At 41.0% G+C, this 21,035-nt stretch overlaps 1 protein-coding gene across 2 annotated transcripts in view; it reads right to left on the bottom strand.

Moving 5' to 3' along the window:
- The window catches only part of LOC126418442 (prolactin-releasing peptide receptor-like), a 981,871-nt gene extending 962,614 nt beyond the window's left edge, over positions 1-19,257 (bottom strand). For both annotated transcript variants that reach the window (XM_050085202.1, XM_050085205.1), the window contains exon 1: positions 19,091-19,257. The gene's annotated coding sequence lies outside the window, so the exon portion shown is untranslated. The remainder of the gene's footprint in view (positions 1-19,090) is intronic.
- Positions 19,258-21,035: the final 1,778 nt, after the last annotated feature.

Below are 21,035 nucleotides of genomic sequence, written 5' to 3'. Positions count from 1 at the left end.
TCTTAGTTAGTTTGTATGTAAGAGGTAGTGTGGTTCCCCTTGGGAACGGAACTGTGTAGCGCGCGCAAATTGTGGTTGGCCAAGGTGGAAAAGGTGGAACTGATAGTCAGTCGGGGACGAGCAGTCAGTCGGAGACGAGCCACCAGTCGGAAAGGAGCTACCAGTTTGTGCACTGTCAATGTGAAGGTGCATATCATGCTGATTCAGAGAGAGGCTTTTACTGCTTCTTTCCAATGCCTCGGATGGGTGGATAAATAGCTGGATCTATTCTGGAATTTGTATGAATCATCGCCAGGAAGATACGATAAAGTCCGGCAATTCTACCTGTAATTCCACCTACCAACATGCAGTTGCCACCACATTGCGCAATCACTGTAACGTAATATTATATTGATGTACAGTGAAGGATCAGCCTAATGGATGTGTTAGTGTGCTGAAATATAAGGTAATTCATATCGGAATTTATTTACCTACCTTGATTTTACTCCTCATCATAACACCTCTCAGGGTCCTCTCCGTTTGAAGTAAAGTGATTACCGAGTGTCCTTACTGAAAGTACGTTGAAGCCTAGAGCTTTGTTAAATAATGCCTCTTGAACTTATTAGAAAGGTAGTTAAAGCTAATGTGGTAACAGAGTGAGTTAAGGCAAATGTTATTTATCCAATAATAATTTTCATATTGAAACTGTTATTTAAAGTGCTGTTACCTACTTCAAACTTTAGGCTGAGTCTTATAAAGTAAATGATCACGTTGTTGTCGGTAGTAAATTCTAAAAAGGAGAGTCAGTTCCTTGCAATTTTGTCAACATTGTGTTTCGTTGTAGTAAAAGTGAGAAAGCTGCAGTTGTGAAACGTTACATTCTCATGTATGCCAAGTGTTTGTCTCTCTTGTGTGCATATTAACAGTATAAAGACCACTCAGTTTGTGTAAACCCTGAAAGTGATAGTGTTTTTCTGTACCTGTTATAATTTTGAAAATAGTTCCTGCTGCTCTAACTGTTAGCTTCAATCTTAAAACATATGTGTGTTAGAGTTCATTGCACTCGCGTGTTGCTAAGTCTAGGATGTGTCTGTTGTGTTGTCCATTATAGTTACTTATACCTACTTTCATAAACGAGAATGTTAATCTTTCTCTTGCCTAATTAGGCTGGCGACCGTTTCCCTTATTCTATAAACAATATAGCTAGGCAAAATTTTGTTTGTCACTATTCCAATAATAACGTAATTCTGACTTTCATTTCCGATAAGCCACTTCCATTAGGAACAATACGGTCAACTTAACAAAATTCCTCTCAGAGGGTAACACTGCTCTGTTGCTTTATACCATAACTGCTATAACAAAATAATTCTGTTTTGAAAACTGCCTCCAGTTTTGAGGTTAGGGTAGAGCAGTAGCAGAGAGGAGTGTTATACGTGGCGCCGCGTGACAGGACGTTGTTCAGTTTGCACCTACAGACGAAAAAAAAATTATAAGTAGTTAGCATTTTACAAACATTGAGTGAACATAAAACGTCCAGCGGCACGAACCTGTACATTACTTGACAGAACTAGTAGTGAAAGTTCAGTTTAAATTAAAAATAAAAGGTATCAGTACTTAATAATAGCTAAAATGGACAGGAAATTAGAAATAAATTTAGACGCGCGAGAGCAGAATGCAACCGAGAGCAGTTCAGGCAGCACACCAACAGATGGCATGACGCGCGAGTTAAATTACGTACGTTATCACGCAGACGTTAATAAACAGATCGAAGCTATGTGTGTAGCGCGTACTAAGCAAGACAATGTAGGCGATGTTGTCGAAGAAAGTGGCTATGCTGATGAATCGAGGGATATGTTTGAATCACCAAAACCAGAAAGGGGTGTAGGATCTGAACACGAAAAGGCAGTAGAATCTAAAAGTGAAAAGACATTAAATCTGACTGACTTGCTTAAAATACTGTCTGCACAAAATGACAATATTAAGGCACAAATTGCAGCGCAAAATGACAATATTAAGGCACAAATTGCAGCGCAAAATGACAATATCAATGACAATATTAAGGCACAAATTGCAGCGCAAAACGCAGCACTAGGTAGTGATATTAGTAAACAAATGCAAGAGCAGGGCAAGAATCTTAGTAAACAGATTGAGAAGGTTGATGTAAAAGTAGACATTGTGAGTAATGAAATTAAAAACCTTAAAAGCGAAATTGCTGTCGTCAATGGCAATATTGCCAACATACAGGGACAAATTGATGACATTAACGAAAGATTTGATACTGAAGTAATTAAAATTCAAGATCAACTAGAACCCTTAGTCATCACTAAAGTAGACGAAAAGGTATTCGGTATTAAATCCGAAATACAAACAGAATGTAACGTGGAATTTGCACAGATCAAACAATCTGTAACAGAAACAAGTAGAGAATTAACTAAACGGATTGTTAGTTGCGAAAAGAAGTGTGAACATAACAATTCACAAATCCAAGGCAAAGTGTATGACTTGGAAAGAAAAATACAATCAGGACCTACACATTTTACTGAAAAAATTCCTTTCAGTAAAATATTAGAGGGCGAGGAAAAATTCGACCCTGCAAAGAGACATAACGGTTGGCACCCCCTTGATTTTGTAAAGAATTGCGAAAGAAATTTTCCTGAATATTTGTCTGACCAGGAAAAAATTAATTTTGTAATTAGTGCACTGATGGGAGAAGCAAAAAGGTGGGGGTTGAATCTGGATACAAACCAGATGTCTTTTGAAAATTTTAAGCAAAAGTTTATTGACGAGTACTGGTCAGAACAAAAACAAGACCAGTTGTGGCGTGAGTTTTTAATGGCCAGGGTGTATGATATCAGAGGTAGGCAAACCATGAAAGAATTTTGCGAATCATGGTACAGAAAACTGATACATTTGAAGGCTAGAAGGACTGAAGCCGAGATCGTTTGGGTTCTTTGGCAGAAACTGCCTGAGGATTCTAAACGGTATGTTGGAAGTACACATAGAAGTTTTTCTGCGTTCTTGGAAAGGGTAGAGGATGAAGATCACTGGCGAAGAAATCGCGAGTCCCGTCCCCATCATAACAACAATAATTCGCGCGAAAGCAATGACCAAAACGAACGACCTGAAAACGATAGATATCGTGTAAACACGATTCAAAGAGGTCGGGCGAGAGGCAGGGGAAATTACACTACGCGCGGTAGAGGATACATGACGCGGAATTTCCAAAATAGAGAAGAAATGGAAAACTGAAAACCGCGTGTGTTACGGGCCGGATTCACGCGGAAACCGGTTTTGGGCCCAAAGAAAAGATGGCAAATATTAGATTCGAGAAGGAAAAATGTAAACTACGGGGCAGAAAGGTTAAGGACGCACCTATAGCAGACGGGCGCGGAGTGATACATAGTGGCGTTCCCAGTGCGAAGTCACGTGACCGTTCGTGCTCGGGCCAGCCGTTGCCGAAGCAGCGTACATTGCACTTGGCAGCAGACACAAATGGCAGACGTCAGAACAAGATGGCTGCCATAGAGAGAAACAGAAGAGGCGGGATCGGACACTTCCGATGGCCGGTTTCAGTAGTAGATGAATGTAGAGATGAAAATAAAGTTAATATGTCATATGATAAAGATAACTCAGTATCGGAATCGTGCGAAAAGACTTCATTAAAGAATGAAAGGGAGATAGAAAACGCGAGTGAAAAAGAGAATATTGGTACTGTTAATAATGTATATGAGGTAAAAGACGTAGATGTGGGGGAGGTTATGATGAATAAAGAGGAAAGGGAGGTAGAATATGCCACGCAAAAGACGTGTGCACAATTAATAATAGGCAAAAATGAGGTAGAGGAGGACGTTAGTAATCATGACATTATGAGCAGTGCAGATGAAATTATTGTTGATGGAAAGGTGTTTAATAGTTTTGATGCAGAAGGGTCTAGTAAGAATTTCGCACGATTACCTGAAAATGACAGCATGGAAGAAAATGAAATGAAAGTTATTGAAATAAATGACGATTATACTAAATATGAAGTTAAGGCTGAAATCGTTCAAAGTGATATAACAGAAGTGCCTGACTGTCCAAACGATGTGTATTGTGTAGTAAATGAGTCGAAAAACGAAGTTGCTGAAACATCAAATGTTGAACTGCTCCACTGTTTAAAGGTTGCTTTCCTGCTCGAATCTGATGACGAAAATGAAATCAATGATAGTTCAGGTGATGAAGGGTATATGAATACAGATAAGAATGAATATACCAACTTTCCCTATTGTTCAAAAGTCGAGTACTTAAGTAATTCTGATGGTGAGGAAAAGAGTAGTGATGACTCCAGTGAAGATGAATTCTCAGGTGTAAATGAAAGTGAATATACTTTTACTGAAAGAGGGTATGAGAAAATTAGTGACATTTTTCCAAAGCAAGATACAGGAAGTAGAACTGGGCGAAAACCGAATGAATTATTTAGTAATGTAAAACAAGGGCATAATTTCCAGGAACCTCCAGATGATACTATACTGGGGCAAGCTTTAACTAATGTTTTGAGTAAGTGTGAGGCACAGGAACAAAAGGAACCACCTGATAAAATAATAGCAGAGCAGGAGATGTTGTACCTTGCTAAAGACTTTGAAATTCCAAAGCCTAAAAAGCCACCTGATGAAACAAAACGTTGGCAAGATCTGAATAGGTTAGTGAAAGATGTAGAAAGTAGGAGGCCTAAAAAGCCACCAGACTTAGTAACTGTTTTATGAACCATAATAGACTGCCTTGTTAATAAAGAGACTGGAGGCAGGGTGCTGTATTTGTATATATGTTGTTAATATAATGCATGACTTTATTATTATTATTATTATATCTGAGTGTTACCTGAAAGTGGATTGTTGTTTTGTTGATCTTGAGGCCTGTTGGAGGTTGTTGCTTATTTATTATAGTGTACTGTTTAACTTTGCTTAGGAAATGTTTATTTTCAATTGAACACTTACTGTTGCCAGTCTAATTATGATGAGAGGGTCATGTAGTGTGAGAAACATGAAAACTTTATGAATAAATATGTTTATGGTAACTTAATGAAAGTGCAAAGAACTCTTCAAGATAATAATTAATTTCTAATATACTTAAAATTCAGAAAGGGCTTATGTTTGCAGTATGTGGTTTACTTAAAGATACATGTCCTCAGAAGAGGGTTATTAACCCTCAGGGGGCAATGCACTCTTTGCATTGTCAGGTGCCTGACGAGCACCAGGGACCCGAGTCGTTGCTAGCACTACTTCCATTTCTTTTCGTGCTGCCAACCTTCCTCTTCATCATTCAGAACTTTTACTATCTTCTTTCCTTCTTCTCTATCAGAGTGTATTGAATAGTGTGGCAATGATGTAAGATATTGTATATTGTTTGTGGACAAGTAAATGGAAAAATAATATGGGTACACTAGAAAATGGCAAAGAATAATGAAAATATAGTGGGTACTGTAAAGGAAAAATGAAATTAAAAAGTAATTGGAAAGAGAAATATGGATGAGAAAAGGTAAGAATATTGAAAAGAAAAGGTAAATGAATGCCATAATATAATTAAATGTAAATGTTTTTGAAAAAGAAAGGGGCAAATATGGTGTTGAAAAACTGTATATGTGTTTAAAACTGAGGAGATGAACCTGGCTAAGGTATGTGTAAAGTAGATGTGAGGTATGTGTCTAGTGCCAGCAAAAGAGTTGGCAGAAATCACTTGCAATAGGATATGAAATTATTGTCCTGATCTTCATGTATGTAATGACCTAACTGTGTGTGGAAAAGCAATGATAAAGGAGTAGTAAGAAATACTTTATCCTAACTTGATCCTGAATATGACATTTAATTCCTTCTCGATTAATGTATATGTTACCTGATTGTGTCATTTGAAAAGAAATGGTTTTGTTACCAGTGTTGCTGTTTCAAAGTTGCAGGTTTAATGTTTTATACCATTAATGCAAATTTTACCAAAGATGTGACAGAATGATGAAAAACCTGGAAATGATGACAATAAACTGCTCAAAAATATGTTGATGGGCAGTAAAACAAGACAAAATAATAAAAATGCTGTGGTCCTGAAGTTGAGGACTACAAAATATGCTATGTGAGCAATAGCCAAAGGACTTGCCACTGTGGGGCAAGAAGTTGATAAGCGGTCACGAACTGCCAAACCTAGAGGATGGGGGCAGTGTGTCAATTTAAAAATGTGTTTTTTAGTGTTCTTTATCTAAATTGTGTTTTGTGTCTATATGTTATAGGTAAAGACTGCCAAAACCAATAATGGGCAGTATGTGTAACATGGACTGCTAGTGCTGAGGCAAGCAGTGAATTAAGTTAGGTTTTTTGAGCAATATGTTATGAACTGACTATTCTTATTGAAGTCAGTGAAAAGTTATTATAAAATATATATGCAACTTATTTAAATGGATGTAGATGTTTTGAGACTAAGTTTTCTTGGATAACTTAAAGTTTTGGACTGCCTTGTTTTAAAACACTGCAGTGATGATTAAAGATAGGCTCTGAATAGGTTAGTATGTTTATGTGCAACAAATATTTTGGACTGCTATTAATGAAGAGCAGCTTTATTTTGAAACATCCTTGCCAAGTTGCTTTGGTATTTAAAGAGTCAGTTGGAAAAAGGTTTCCATAGCTGTTTGTGTAAATATTTGTACATATGTGGATGCAAACTGATATTTTCAATATTTCATTAATTGCTGAACCTTGTAAAATGTACTGTGATCATGACTCTACTTGTGTGTCTGAAACTTACATTCCTTTTAAAATTATTGAGAGACAAACTTCTGTTCTGCTAAGTTAGAATGTTCTGTGTTATAGTATATGTGTTTATTCTTTTATTATTTGTTGAAGGCTATACCTTTGCTACTAATATGCAGATTTATTTTGTGTACTGATTGCCTATTAATTGAACTGTGTGTGTATGAAATGAACATGCTTAAAGATATTTTGTGTAATGATGAAAATTAGTTTCCTTAAACCAGTGTGAAATTGAAAATTGCTTTAGATATTTTACTTTGACAATATTTTGGAAGAAATACATGCAATTTCTTAGTGTATATACTGTATATTTGTAATGTGTGTGTGTGTGTGTTTTTTTTTCTCCCAACTAAAGTTGGATGGAATAAATTTTTTTTTTGCAGCCAGCACCACTTAGGTGTTATGGATGTTTCCTTGAAGTATCCCTGATGGGAAACTTCAACGAAACATGGGGCATGTGTAACACCACAGCTCTTATGCTGTATGGATTCATTTTGCTTTATTTAATGTTACATTGTTGATCGCCTGTGAATGTGTTCAAATCGATAGCATAAAATTGTGTATTCTTTTCTTTGTCAAACCTTTGATGTCGTGATTTGATTCTATGCAAAGTAGTGTATCTGCAATTTGTATTCTTTGTCCCATTTGGAGGGAACAGAACTTATTGTATGTAATTGTAATTTTGTGTGAATAATTTTTTGTAGAAGTGTCAATATGTGAAAATGTTCTGTTTTCTTTAATGTATTTGTTTGCTGTTATGTAAATTGCTGATCCTCACTTAGGGTTCTTAGTTAGTTTGTATGTAAGAGGTAGTGTGGTTCCCCTTGGGAACGGAACTGTGTAGCGCGCGCAAATTGTGGTTGGCCAAGGTGGAAAAGGTGGAACTGATAGTCAGTCGGGGACGAGCAGTCAGTCGGAGACGAGCCACCAGTCGGAAAGGAGCTACCAGTTTGTGCACTGTCAATGTGAAGGTGCATATCATGCTGATTCAGAGAGAGGCTTTTACTGCTTCTTTCCAATGCCTCGGATGGGTGGATAAATAGCTGGATCTATTCTGGAATTTGTATGAATCATCGCCAGGAAGATACGATAAAGTCCGGCAATTCTACCTGTAATTCCACCTACCAACATGCAGTTGCCACCACATTGCGCAATCACTGTAACGTAATATTATATTGATGTACAGTGAAGGATCAGCCTAATGGATGTGTTAGTGTGCTGAAATATAAGGTAATTCATATCGGAATTTATTTACCTACCTTGATTTTACTCCTCATCATAACACCTCTCAGGGTCCTCTCCGTTTGAAGTAAAGTGATTACCGAGTGTCCTTACTGAAAGTACGTTGAAGTCTAGAGCTTTGTTAAATAATGCCTCTTGAACTTATTAGAAAGGTAGTTAAAGCTAATGTGGTAACAGAGTGAGTTAAGGCAAATGTTATTTATCCAATAATAATTTTCATATTGAAACTGTTATTTAAAGTGCTGTTACCTACTTCAAACTTTAGGCTGAGTCTTATAAAGTAAATGATCACGTTGTTGTCGGTAGTAAATTCTAAAAAGGAGAGTCAGTTCCTTGCAATTTTGTCAACATTGTGTTTCGTTGTAGTAAAAGTGAGAAAGCTGCAGTTGTGAAACGTTACATTCTCATGTATGCCAAGTGTTTGTCTCTCTTGTGTGCATATTAACAGTATAAAGACCACTCAGTTTGTGTAAACCCTGAAAGTGATAGTGTTTTTCTGTACCTGTTATAATTTTGAAAATAGTTCCTGCTGCTCTAACTGTTAGCTTCAATCTTAAAACATATGTGTGTTAGAGTTCATTGCACTCGCGTGTTGCTAAGTCTAGGATGTGTCTGTTGTGTTGTCCATTATAGTTACTTATACCTACTTTCATAAACGAGAATGTTAATCTTTCTCTTGCCTAATTAGGCTGGCGACCGTTTCCCTTAGTCTATAAACAATATAGCTAGGCAAAATTTTGTTTGTCACTATTCCAATATTAACGTAATTCTGACTTTCATTTCCGATAAGCCACTTCCATTAGGAACAATACGGTCAACTTAACAAAATTCCTCTCAGAGGGTAACACTGCTCTGTTGCTTTATACCATAACTGCTATAACAAAATAATTCTGTTTTGAAAACTGCCTCCAGTTTTGAGGTTAGGGTAGAGCAGTAGCAGAGAGGAGTGTTATAAACTCCGTTACGAAATATGATATTCATTGCGTTAATACTTGATAAAGGTATGTCGTATGAGGAGGGATGACGTCTAACTGCAACTAAAGCAAAATATTTCGGGGAGCTTCACACTAAAGCATGATAAAGGAAGGATAAACGTTCTGCCAACTACTTGAAAAACTTTGTCTCCGATGCTTCGAATATCATGAGCTGTGACCTTAGGCTCTAATTCAAACGCAATGTTAATAGCGAAATCTTCTTTCGTCACCCCACCGAATAGTACCCACATTTCGGTACCCACCACGTGCCGCAGACCTCAGCCCCAGTTTCAGGATATTGCGCAAAAGGTAACAGAGCTGGTACAGTATTACAGACCATTCCATCTGGCTATTTAAGAGTATTTACCGAGTGAGTCAAGTGCAACACCTAGCAGGAGCACGATATGAATTATGTCGCAGATGATATGGATTCTGTAGGAATTACCACATTTTACGTTCTTTTGTATAAACGACAAAGTTTCGTGGAATATTTAAACATGGATAACTCGTAAAAGGAACTATGCGCTTGTAAGTTAACTGACCATGATATTCCCTCAGTAGCAGTTCTTCTGCTGATCAGTAATCAGTTTATCGAATGGCGTAGGCTCTTCTGTATACGTCGTGATCTTCCTGCATTTGACATGACTAAAATAGCGACGCTCAGCTTGCAGTTAATACTAAACGTAAATATCGTGTGACTAGCGGCTCCCGTCGGGTAGATCTTTCGCCGGGTGCAAGTCTTTCGACTTGGCGGCACTTCGGTGACTTGTGCGTCGATGTGGGTAAAATGATGATGGTTAGGACAACACAACACCCAGTCCCTGAGCGGAGAAAATCTCCAACCCAGCAGGGAATTGAACCAGGGCCCTTATGACTGACATTCTGTCGCGCTGACCACTCGGCTACCGGAAGCGGACTGCATGTAATACTATTAGCAGTTCATGTACCATGGGTCAGCACCGACACTACAAGTCGTTTGACTCAATGGGAACAACAATGGTCCTTCCAGATCAAGTTACGTTTGTCAAGAAATATAACGTTTATTTTAGATAGATAGTCACTGTACTTACTCAGGGTTCAATTCGTATTATTGGCTACATGTAATGACAGTACCTCTTGGAGGTCAATAGCGGCACAGAGAAGTTGACACTTTAGCTACTGTACATTTTGTACAATTTGATTGATAGCTACCGGGAGATGTTATCAAGTTGGCTCGTTGCTAACAGCACAGAGATGTTCTCATTTTGTTTGCTAAACAAGGACATAATGAAGTATTGTTCTACTGACTTACTTGTAAACCAGGTTATGAATTAAAAATCTGTATTGGATATTATATATTATTTAATAGCATGAAAGAGAGCGAAGTAAGACAGCAGAGACTTAAACAAGCGAAAGAGCACATTCGTATACCTATCACCTGCATTACCAGGACAAAGAGAAAATATATGGGTTCTGCTTCACATTGAAAGTTTGTACTGTTAAATTAACTATAATATTGTTATCAGTAATTGAGAAACTATATCGTGAATAATCGCTTGTGTAAATTGCTGCTTTGTGTAACTGGTCATATGCATGCTCCGCAAAATGGGACAAAGCACAGGAAAAATGCATCGTATTGATGTCGGCAGTGGCACAAGAGTACGCAGGATGGCTCCACCCTGCTGTGTCGCACGTTGACGTACTTCACAGTGATCTAGCACTTGAAAATGGTGTTATGAACCGAAATCGCTATTGTGGTGAACTAATAACAATTAAAGCGGGAAAACTGTCCTATCTAAAATATTTTCCAAACTCATTTGTTGATTATAAAAACAGTTCAGAAAAAGTTTTGCCCCGCTATCATGATGTATATAGTGTTAGTTTTTCGGATGGAAATCCTGTTTCTCAATACATTATGCTAAAGAGGAAATCACTACATACTGCCACCTATGTAATGGAGTAAACCTTTATTCACTGTGCAGTTCCCTTGCAGTTCGTTAGAGTCCGCTGTGTCTGCAACAGCGAACGTGGAAGCCGTGGCGTTTTCTCCTGAGGCAGGATGGCTTACAACAGGTTGGCTCGAGGAATATCGATATTTATAGGATCTTCGGAAGTGACAGTGGCTCTATGTAGGACTGCTGGGAACGTGAGGGCACGTATACCCGTCGTCGTAAGTTTCCGGTCTATGACACAAAACCTAACAAGCGATGATTGCCATACTGTACATCAGGCACATGTGTGCTTGCCATCCGAGAAAAAGCAGTAGACTCCCAGGAACATTCTATCAGCCCGCTGCATTGGTCAGACAATAGAAGCAGCCGGACTAGGAAATTATCGTCCCATGTGTGGGCTACTGTTAACTCCACAACAAAAAACGGCTGAGTTTTAAGTAGTCCCAGAGATTGGCGATCGTAAGCGAGTACGGTGGCGACCGTGGGAGAGGTCCAATTCTTACATTGCCCTGAAGGAGCAAAGCGGGGTTACTTATGGCATCTTGGCGTGAGTAGCCATCCGGTATGACTTCTAGTTACTGTTGGTTGCGGCTGAAGGACCGGTGACACCTCAACGATATGCCACGGACAGCTTGCAGCCTCATGTGTTACGTCTGTAGCGACAGTATTGTAGTGCCAGTTTCCAGCAGGACAATCCTCATCCACACGTGGTATGTCTCATGACGACGCCGAGTTGGGCACCAAGATCCTTAATTCTGTCCCCGATAGAACATGTGCTGGACCAGCTTGGTCATCAGCACTGTCCCAGTGCCACTGTTCGGTATACCAAAAAACAGCTAGCACAGTTGTGGGACTACTTGCCTCAGAAGAGAATGCCATGGATTGATAACACCCTTCTGAACTGAATCAGTTCACAGATCCAGCGTCATACTAACAAGTGGGGTCATACGGCCAAGTTCTTTGTAAATTTTACTCAATTTTGTAATTGCCGAAATAACATACCGTCTCAATCCGTAAAGTTTCTTCCTCTTCTGCGTATTTCACCTATTTATCAAGCGAGCTACATGGGCTGTATCGAGAAGGATGGAACCCAACCGCCTCGACACGATCGATTTGGTTTCTAGTCGTCTATCACGAACCACTCTTCGAACACCTCAGTACCGTGGAGCACAAAGAAGGTCGACCAGGGAACACCTGGAAAGGACTGGGATCAGTGGCACTGAGTTCTCTTCACCAGAAATTGCAGGATGTGACTGACGCCAGATGAATGTTGTTGATGGGTGTAGGCGTGGGCAGGCGACAGTGCATGTCTCAGGAATGCAGTCGCATGGCTTTGGTAGAGAGTTTGGTCAGTCATGTTTTGGCCATTATCCTGTATGGATCTCTAACGAATTTTATCGCTATAGGGATCAATTTGTGAACAGAGCGGTATCCTCCAACCTACTGTCCGATCCTATAACCAACATATCGGCAGAGGATTGTTCATTCAAGACGATAACGCACCAGTACCAATACAGGTCGCCTCCAGGAGTTGGAACTTGCAGTGCGTAACCGTAGGCATCCTCCTCATACATAGGATGACCACAGGAGAATCGTCGTTGAAGAATGAAACAGACTTGGGGTGCAACGTTATAATCAGCTTGTGATCAGCATGCCAAAGAGAATTCAAGCACTTAAAAATTACAGAATGGAGCAATTTGATATTGAATCTTACCGAGTAAACTCGTAAACCCGGTCCCGACCGGTCGCCGTGTCATTCTCTGCCCATGGTGTCGATGGACGCTCAACAGAGACAGGTGGGATGAACAAACCACCCTTGCCGTCGTTGCCAATTTTCACGAACTGGTGCCGCTACTACTCGATCAAGTAGCTCCTGAGTTGGAAGCACGAGGCCGAATGAATCACGTTCCGGTACTCCCACAACGATAATATCTCAGCAGTAAGTGGAATCGAATCTGGGTCCTCTGCATCGCAGTGAGCTGCACTAATCACTCAGCTACGGAAGCAGACAGAATATTACCCAGTATCAGATTTTCATTTCAAAGATTTGCGTACACGATACCATTCAAAACTACTACCTCTATTTTGGTCATTGTTTCGTTTTCGTTCTCACTGCAGATATGGTCTTAATTATATAAAGCTTATTCACTCATTCTCTGTTCCATGCACTTTCGCAAATATTCAGATGGCAAAGAAATTTGTTGATTAGCTTATTTCACCGTTAATTGTACACTATGTGTCAAGCGTGATACTGCATGCATCGACGAGGACCATCCTGAGTGATCTACGAAAGAAGCTTAAAACGAAGCTTGTCCATGTTAAAGCTAATCCTCTTGACTCTGAAGTATAATACTTTCTATCATAGCAATTGTTCAGTAATTCGCTGACATTCTTCCAGCCTCTTTCAAGGCCCTAACGCAAATACTTCAGTATAATTTTTTTGTCTGAATCACCGCGTCTCGTTGTGGTAAAACTATGACGTTTTGACTACTATTCCAGGCAGCTTCCATCATGCCTGAGGATAGCAGTCTACAAAAGTAGCCGAAAATTCGATAGTTCATCACTTTTCACGAGATTACACACACAGATTATTTATATATATATATAGGAATGGACTCCTGCTACGAAATCCTTTTTTTCTCATCTCAACACAACTGCAAAACTGCGAAGTTAACCAAAACTTCTTTGCTTACTCCCCAACACGGTAGCTGTTACATAACAGGTACGTGACCAGTATATAGTATCAGCTCTTCAATATACTGAAAGCATGTACACACATTCAGTGGTTCACAGTGACTGATTTCGCTTGTCAGTACGTCTTTTTTGTCTAGTGACGAGTGAATATTCGAAAGCAGTCACCACTCATTACAGCGATTGTAATGTAGAATGTCACAAAATTTTTTTTTATATCAAATCCATATTCTCGTTTCAGAAGCAGCATGCTGAACATTCAGTAATATATAAATATCCTAGCTGAAGAAAATAAGAAGCGATAAAATTATGTGCCCAATCTCTTGGTGTGGGATTTGAGATACTGTCTCCTTTACCATCTTAATTAACTGCATTGACAGGCTCTGGCGGGCCCATGGATTCCGATCGACCGCCGAGTCATCTTCTGCCAGTGGCGCCACTGGATGCGGTATGGAGGGTCGTGCGTCATTACCCGCCAGTTCTCAGTCCAGTTTTCTTGATCTGGAGCCGAACCAAGTTGCTCCTCAGTCGGCATCGCGAGATTGATTGATTGGGTTGTTTTTGGGGGAGGAGACCAGACAGCGAGGTCATCGGTCTCATCGGATTAGGAAAGGAAGAGAGATGAAGTCGGCCGCGCCCTTTCAAAGGAACCATCCCGGCATTTGCCTGGGGCGATTTAGGGAAATCACGGAAAATCTAAATCAGGATGGCCGGACGCGGGATTGAACCGTCGTCCTCCCGAACGCGAGTCCAGTGTGCTAGCCACTGCGCCACCTCGCTCGGTCGCGAGATTGAGTGCACCTCATTCCAGTCCTCCCACCAAATCTGTGGCAGTGCCTAGACTCGAACTCCACGGCAGTCACTTAGCGTTGACCACTCAGCTAATGAGGCAGACAGCTCGACTAATTCTTGTTATTAACTTGGATAAATGTGACAGCAAGGTGACCAAACGCTACCGAGAACTCTCTTATTAAATATTCCGTTAATATTACTGTTGCTGATTAGTAATAGCTTGTATTCATAACGAGATGCAATGTTTTCGGAATTTTTTTAAGTTTACCCCTACAGAATTTTGAAAGTGTTTCTCTGAGTTTATATATGAAACGAATGGAAGTTTCGTTAGATCATACTCCCATCATACCCCGACCAATACGTCGCAAGTTAGGTCTCGAGAAGGCACTAAAATTCAGACTGGCCAGTAAAGTCAGACGTTTATATGAAAGAAGAGAATGACAGCTGCTTAGTGCCCATTTGAGAATTGCGATAACTTGTGTAGCTTAGAAAAGGCGAGAATAAGGCGTCATTGACCAAAATACTTAAAATTTGGTAATAAATAAACTAAAACACTGAATAAAGGTCTTAAAGGTTGCACTAAACCAATAAAATCCAAAAGAAGTTATTGCTCTTGCTAAAATGCCAATAGTGAACTAAAAAAAAAGAAAAATTAGTGAGCGACGAATCAGTTCCACAAGCGACTATAACAGAGTTTAAAAAATACCTGTTTTACTACAAACGAAACGATTAAAAACTGAGCCGGCCGCGGTGGCCGTGCGGTTCTAGGCGCTTCAGTCCGGAACCGCGAGACTGCTACGGTGTCAGGTTCGAATCCTGCCTCGGGCGTGGATGTGTGTGATGTCCTTAGGTTAGTTAGGTTTAAGTAGTTCTAATTCTAGGGGACTGATGACCTCAGATGTTAAGTCTCATAGTGCTCAGAGCCATTTTAACCATTTTTGATTAAAAAACTGAACGATTACGAGCCCATCACAACTGCAATGTAGGAAATTCGGAGGAAGTATCATCGAGTTTGACATGAAGTCATTCGATGAAGCCCCTCGCTGTCAGCTACTGAATACGAGCTCATGGAATATCAAATAAGTATTATCACTGGGTTCAGGATTTCTTACGATAAAAAACTCAACATATCACTCTTAACGTAGAAAAGTTATAAAATGTAAAGGTAGTTTCGGACTTCAGTGTCTGCGATACAAACAAACTGTACGATTCGATCATATAGAAGGTTCCGTAAGGCTGTGAATGGATAACGCTTCCGCATATGAGAACGTCTAAACGCCAGAAAAATGTAGCAACAGCATGAAGACAAGCAAATAATTGTTATGATATATAGGCACTGGAAGTTGGCTCACGTCAGAGATAAACGCAGCATATTTCGAGTACATAGGTGGGAAGAACCTTCATTATTAGGTAACACTGTAGGTGATGAAACTTTTAAAACAGTAACAATAGTAAGATTTGTGGGAGAATGCGTGTAGAGCAACCTAAATTGAATCAAAGATCACATAAAACTACTTGTCGGAATACAGATACCAGGGATGGTCTGCAAGAAACTGAAGGAAATGTAATTCGACATCGAAGGAGATGGCTTACAGAACCACCGTTCGACCGAATCTTGAACGTTTATCGTCGATCTGGGACACATAGCTGGTAGAATTAATACAAAACACATATAGAATGCAGAGAAGAACGGGAAGTTTCGTAGTTTCGTCACAGAGTCGTTTAGTAAGCCAGCAAGCATAACGGAGACGGGTTTACTAACAAGACATTCCGAGAGAAAAATATGGTCCAAGAAGAGTCAGGCAACTTGTTACTGTCACGCATATACATCTCCCGAAGTGACTATGACAGTAAAATCAGGAAAATTCAGTAGTCATTCTTTCTGCGTATTACTTGTGATTGACACAGAAGAGATGGGAAATAATAATCGAACCCGAAGTACATTCCGCCATACATCGTAATGTGGCTTACGAAGTATAGACGTATACGATATTAATTACGCCGAAACTGATGCCAAAGAACGTTCCAGTCTGTATGATTATTAGGACAACGAAGTCCTCAGGAAAACATGTAGCCTATCTTTGCAAAAAGGAACTTGATCTGCTCCACCATGGGGCAAATGTACGAAGAAGTAGGATAAACGATAGTAGAAACGTTGTAGGCTATATAAATCTTCCCCGCCATTGAAACCTACCGAGATCATTTCATGAATTTCCTTAGACATAAAAGGATATAAATGCAGTACACCGTCGAATTGCATGAATGGCTGCAGCTGATCCAAAAAATTTAACTTTTTATTACGGAATAGCCGTGGACTCCTCGGTACCACGGTACACTGCTTGCCTCATTAATTATCTTGAAGAAAAAAGATTATTTCGAAACCGCGTTAATAAGATTTTCTAATGTGAACGATATATTGAGAGCGCGCTTTTAACGTTACATGCGAAACAAGGTTATGTAAATAGAAGTGGTCCAAGTCGTGTGTGCGATGAACGGGTTTACTCGCCGCTGCGTGAGAACTGACGTCGTATGCACTGGTCCTACCGCTGACGTCATACCAGTCGCGACACGTCATACTGTTTCGTGGAAATTAATCATGGTCTCAGAGCTGCTTGAAATATAATTTAGCACGCAACAACTGTGATGTGATCCATTGCGAAAATACTGTTTGCACTGTGACCTGATATTTTTTCCTGGACTATTGCGAAGAAATGAGATCTTTTCCAAGTTCGATAAAGAGTGAGAAATGTAGCTACGAACTTGAGAAAAAGGAGAAATGTCAACAAGATGACGTTTTGTATAACTACAGTGGTAGGAAATGGGAAAGAATCACGTGCTAAGAACGATTACATAACGACTTCAAAGCTCAGTGCAATAGGAAGTAGTGAGATAAGCACCATTTCGTTATAAAAACAATTGGACATCGAAAGTCTAAGAAATGAGGTTAATGCTTACTGAAAAAAACTTGAAATTACAATATTATGAGAATAAATAAAAACGAAGAAATCTCTGGAATAGAAAGGAATAAACTTCGATAGAGGAAAAGTGAGCGAACCAGTTCAATGGAGGCTGCTCTGTAACTAGGCACTCGTATATGCCTAATTACTTACACCAAGTATCATAATAGTGACAACGATTGGCTAAATAATTTAGGTGCGAACGAGGCTGCTTCTACAAATCATTGCTGTCTCGTTTAACCAGATACAGCGAACTGCGGGATCCAGTTTAATTGTTTGATGCAAAGCTGTGAACATTTGTCACAATATATTTTCATCTAGTTTACTACATATTAGTCTTCAGAATATTCTGAATTTTTATTTCGCACATCAGCAAGTTGGAAGTATTTTACACCTTGAGAAATCAACATTCACCTATATGTACATTGCAAAAAAAAATTCTTATTCTCCACAGCTATCTTCGAGTTAAATCCATTATTAGATGACTACATTTGTAGACGGTTTCGCGTACTTCCAGACTGCAAGGGGCAATTTAATAAGTATCCATTCTTTTCATTGTCACTTGGCAAACTTCAGACAAATTTTGTTAAATATGCAACAAAGCGTTCCTGTTTCGTCCCACGTTAATCTATTGTGTGAGACGCGTCACTGTTACTCATACCAGTGAAAGAATGAGTACCGAGTGTTGTATATACTCTATGAGAAAGAGTGGTATATCAACAACACCTATCGGCAGCTGAGGGTTTCAGTTAGTCATCATTTATTCCAGGGAAAAGCTGCACGGTCATCAACAGTATTTGTTCTTTCGAGAACAGTTACTGTCTTCATATATATAGTTAAAGGCTACCCAGTCATTGACCTTCGTCTGTGCGAATGCGCACAGGTTGCCCAAACTCTTACGGGAATCGCCAAACTGTGCGCGAGTAATGAGTCGATGGGCAAATGTCTATAAGGTACATTACATATGTAGAATTGTGGACAGTTGGGAATGTGAGTCTCACGGGGACCGTGCAAGGCATAAGTCCCTGCAGTCGCGCTATTCATCTGTGTCCTCGGTGGCTCAGATGGATAGATCGTCTGCCATGTAAGCAGGAGATCCCGGGTTCGAGTCCCGGTCGGGGCACACATTTTCAGCTGTCCGCATCGAGGTATATCAACAACATCTGTCGGCAGCTGAGGGTTTCAGTTAGTCATCATTTATTCCAGGGAAAAGCTGCACGGTCATCAACAGTATTTGTTCTTTCGATAGCAGTTATTGTCTTCATATAAAGAGTGTTACTGTTTGTTATAACTACCTTGGGGCTGGTGGTCGTAACAAACAGTAAAACTCTTTCTCAAAGTTTGTTCACCTATGAAGATTCTGTCACTAATCGTAGGTATTTAGATATATAACGAAATTGCTCGAACATTTGTAAATAAGAAACCGCCAGGTCACACTGAGAAGAATAGATGCTTCCATGCTGGAAGGTTGCGGAAGAGCGACGTCAGTACATATATAGCAGTTTAATAATGGACTTCGCTCCGAAACAAGTTATGAAGTACAAATATTGGTTTTCTTATAGCACATGTCGCTGGTTGATAACTCCTCAATATACCAACCTCAAATGAAAAGAATTTCCTCTCGATTACAATGCAGAGCTAATCGAAAGAACCAAACAAATATTTTTGAGCCTGGCTTGCGCTTCCAGACTTGCGTCTAATCAGGCCATACAATAACTGGTGTAATCCGCTGTGGGCAGTGGCGCTCTCGTCCCTACCTGTTGGTGCGGCTGTGACGGGGCGTCGTGGGAGCGGCGTCCGCTGCTTCAGCTGGGACGTGAAGCCGCCGCCGCTGTCGTGCTCCTCGCTGCGGTGGTCGGCGCCAGCAGGAGGCGGCTCGGTTGTTGCGCGATCCGCACAGCCGCCGGCCGCACTACTCCGGCCGAGACGCCGCTGCCGTCGCGACGCCGACGCGCCGACAGCAGCGCCGCTGCCGCCGCGTGCGGGCACCCGGGAAACTACTGCACGGCTCTGTACTGCCGCTGTAGGAGCGAGTTAGCGTACGTCGACGGCCCGACCTAGCCCCGACTGCCAGTCCGTCTCTCGTGACAGGGAATCACTCACTACTTCTCAGTGCGGAAGTTCAAACCATCTTTCTTGCACTTACGTTGAGAACACTGTAAGTCTCATAACACGATTTCCCAGAAGCTTCACTTCTACATCTACATCTACATTTATACTCCGCAAGCCACCCAACGGTGTGTGGCGGAGGGCACTTTGTCCATTATAATTATCCGGGCTGTTATGCCGTGGTCGGTTGATGAATTCTGTGTCGATTCCCAACGTTTCGTCTCCGACTGCGGGAGACATCTTCAAGGGGGTCCGTAGCTCGATGGAAGGTCCAACACACCCACTGGCTCGCTACTGACTGCCGCTAAATTCCGTGTCCGCGCCCTCCCGCGCCGCGGCGTGACGTCACGTGTTTCGAAAACGTCAGTGCAAGAACTGTTTCTAAACGTTTGGAGGAGAAACGTTTGGAGGAGAAACGGAACGATCAGCTGTTGCGGAGCATGCTTTCCAGCCGGGGAACCACAATATTCGTTTCGAGGAGACGCAAGTACTAGCGGCCACAAGCGGATATTACGAAAGGCTCTACAGGGAGGCAATCGAAATCGCTAAACGCCCTAATAATTTCAATCGAAAGGAGGAGGGCGTGAAATTAAACGGTATATGGATGCCGGTGTTAAAGAAGAAGTGTACCACTCGTCCACTACTGGGTGATGGCAACGGCGATCGACGACGACGGTCGCGGCCAATTGCACTGACGTTTTCGAAACACGTGACGTCATGCCGCGGCGCGGGATCACGCGGACACGGAATTTAGCGGCAGTCAGTAGCGAGCCAGTGGGTGTGTTGGACCTTCCATCGAGCTATGGACCCCCTTGAAGATGTCTCCCGCAGTCGGAGACGAAACATTGGCAATCGACACAGAATTCATCAACCGACCACGGCATAACAGCCCGGATAATTATAATGGACATGATATTTCCGGCCATGAAAGTCTACATTTTAGTATCGGAGGGCACTTTACGTGCCACTGTCATTACTTCCCTTTCCTGTTCCAGTCGCGTATGGTTCGCGGGAAGAACGACTGCCGGAAAGCCTCCGTGCGCGCTCGAATCTCTCTAATTTTACATTCGTGATCTCATCGGGAGGTATAAGTAGGGGGAAGCAATATATTCGATACCTCATCCAGAAACGCACCCTCTAGAAACCTGGACAGCAAGCTACACCGCGATGCAGAGCGCCTCTCTTGCAGAGTCTGCCATTTGAGTTTGTTAAACATTTCCGTAACGCTATCACGCTTACCAAATAACCCTGTGACGAAACGCGCCGCTCTTCTTTGGATCTTCTCTATCTCCTCTGTCAACCCGGCCTGGTACGGATCCCACACTGATGAGCAATACTCAAGTACAGGTCGAGCGAGTGTTTTGTAAGCCACCTCCTTTGTTGATGGACTATATTTTCTAAGGACTCTCCCAATGAATCTCAAACTGATACTTCTCTGCCTCGTGATGACTGGGTGTTGTGTGATGTCCTAAGGTTAGTTACGTTTAAGTAGTTCTAAGTTCTAGGGGACTGATGACCATAGCTGTTAAGTCCGATAGTGCTCAGAGCCATTTGAACCATTTTTCAACCTGGTACCCGTCTTACCAACAATTA

Source organism: Schistocerca serialis, chromosome 9 (assembly GCF_023864345.2).
Source record: "Schistocerca serialis cubense isolate TAMUIC-IGC-003099 chromosome 9, iqSchSeri2.2, whole genome shotgun sequence".
NCBI classification, from domain to species: Eukaryota; Metazoa; Arthropoda; class Insecta; order Orthoptera; family Acrididae; genus Schistocerca; species Schistocerca serialis.
The sequence above is the reverse complement of the archived record's forward strand: the minus strand, read 5'-3'. Positions and strand labels throughout refer to the sequence as shown.